Source organism: Choloepus didactylus, chromosome 27, assembly GCF_015220235.1.
Source record: "Choloepus didactylus isolate mChoDid1 chromosome 27, mChoDid1.pri, whole genome shotgun sequence".
Taxonomy (NCBI): domain Eukaryota; kingdom Metazoa; phylum Chordata; class Mammalia; order Pilosa; family Megalonychidae; genus Choloepus; species Choloepus didactylus.
In genome coordinates, this window is record NC_051333.1 from 25,275,573 (window position 1) to 25,277,914 (window position 2,342).

General features: G+C 51.9%; 1 pseudogene; it reads right to left on the reverse strand.

Moving 5' to 3' along the window:
- Positions 1 to 567: 567 nt before the first annotated feature.
- LOC119521350 lies at positions 568 to 2,008 on the reverse strand (annotated as a pseudogene).
- Positions 2,009 to 2,342: the final 334 nt, after the last annotated feature.

Sequence of the window (2,342 nt, forward strand, 5' to 3'; positions counted from 1 at the left end):
TGCTCATTCTCTTAGTATAAAAGTCTAAGAATCCATTGCCTAACACAAGGTCCTGAAGATATTCTTGTTTCTTCCAGGAGTTTTACAGTTTTAGTTCTTATATTTAGGTCTTTGATCCATTGTGAGTTAATGTTTGTATATGGTGTGAGGTGGGGGTATACTTTGATTCTTTATGTGGATATTTGTTTTTTCCCAGAACCATCTGTTTAAAGACATTGTTCTTCCCCATTCAGTAGACTCGGCACCTTTGTCAAAAATCAGTTAGTCACAGATAGGAGGGTTTATTTCTGAATTCTCATTTCTATTCCATTTATCTACATGTCTGTCCTTGTACCAGCACCACACTGTTGATTACTGTAGCTTTGTAATAAGTTTTTTTTTTTTTTCAGTTGGAAGAGCCAACTGAGGCTTTATTTTGGAAAAGATGAAATGGCTTCTAGATGGGGACATGGGCAAGAAGAGGTATCCCCGGTCTCCTGTTCACTACACCCCCCTGCACAGCTCCTTGTCCCCAGGCTCTGGGGCAGCACGGCAGGCGGATGGCCTGTGAGGGGCTGCAGTGGCAGTTCACTTGGGCAGGACATCAGACGACTCCGACACCAGCTTCCCATTGTGGGTCTCAATCTTCTTCACAACCACGGCCTTGGTGGAGCCAGTGCGGCCCCCACCAGAGCTGAAGGGATAGTTGTTGCCAGTGCCTGAGAGGCCTCCAAAGACGGGGCTCAGTGGACCTGAGTGGTAGCCACTGGAAGTCTTCGTATGAATACTCATGTTCTGCATCCCAGATTCCAGCCGGCTCCCCTCGCCCTCCAGCAGCTTGTGGCAGGTGGCGATCTCGATATCCAGGGCCAGCTTGACGTTCATGAGCTCCTGGTACTCGCGCAGCTGCCGCGCCATGTCCTGCTTGGCCTGGTGCAGGGCAGCCTCCAGCTGGGCCAACTTGGCATTGGCGTCCTTAATGGCCAGCTCCCCACGCTGCTCGGCATCAGCAATGGCGGCCTCCAGGGAAGCCCTCTGCCCTTCAGGCCCTCGATCTCAGCCTGGAGCCGGCTGATGGACCGGTTCATCTCGGAGATCTCCGTCTTCGTGCGGCGGAGGTCATCCCCATGCTTCCCGGCCAGCGTCTGCAGCTCCTCGTACTTGATCTGGTACATGCTCTCGGCCTCAGCCCGGCTGCGGTTGGCGATTTCCTCCTACTGGGCCTTGACCTCGGCGATGATGCCATCCAGGTCCAGGGAGCAGCTGTTGTCCATGGAGAGGACCACGGACGTGTCCGAGATCTGGGTCTGCAGCTTACGGATCTCAGCTTCGTATAGCTGCCTGAGGAAGTTAATCTCATCGGTCAGCCCTTCCAGGCGGGACTCCAGCTCCACTTTGTTCAGGTAAGCTTCATCCACATCCTTCTTGATGAGGTCAAATTCATTCTCCGTCTCTGTTGGCTTGTTGATCTCATCCTCATACTTATTCTTGAAGCCTTCCACCAGCCCCTGCATGTTGCCAAGCTCCGCCTCCAGCTTCAGCTTCTCCTGGCTCAGCGCCTCGTGCTGCCGCCGAAGGTTGTTGATGTAGCTCTCGAACAAGTTGTCCATTTTGCTCCCAGCAGTCTTCTGCTGCTGCAGGAGGCTCCACTTGGTCTCCAGCATCCTGTTCTGCTGCTCCAGGAACCGCACCTTGTCGATGAAGGAAGCAAACTTGTTGTTGAGGGTCTTGATCTGCTCCTTCTCCTGCATTCCCACGGCCTGGATGTTGGGGTCCACCTCCAGCTTAAGGGGGCTCAGCAGGCTCTGGTTCAATGTGACGGGTGTGATGCCCCCTGCACTCCCTGCCCCTGCATAGCCCCCATCAGACCCATGCCAGCGCCCAGGTTGCCCCGGAAGCTGCTGCCACTGCCACCCACCCGAGAGTAGGAGCTGACGCGGGTGCCAGGCCCACTCGTGTGAGAGCGGCTGCTGATGGTCCGGGGGCCGGAGGACACCTTGTAGGATTTCTGGGTGACCCTGATGGACATGGTGGAGGCTGAAGAAGTGGGCAAGCGGGTCAAACCAGAAATTGGAGAAGGAGCCGGGGACTGCTGCTTCTGGGTTGGGGGTGTAATAAGTTTTGAAATCAGGAAGTTAAGTCCTCCAACTTTGTTCTTTTTCTTTTTTAATGTAAGAAACTACCTTTGCTGCAACCCATAAATTTTAAATTTTGGTGTTTACATTTTCATTTGCCTCAAGATATTTCCTAATTTTCTTTATGGTTTCCTTGTGGTTTCTTCTTTGACCAGAGTATATTTTTCAATTTCCACATATATGTGAATTTTCTATTTTTCCCTTTGTGATTGATTTCTGTCTTTATTC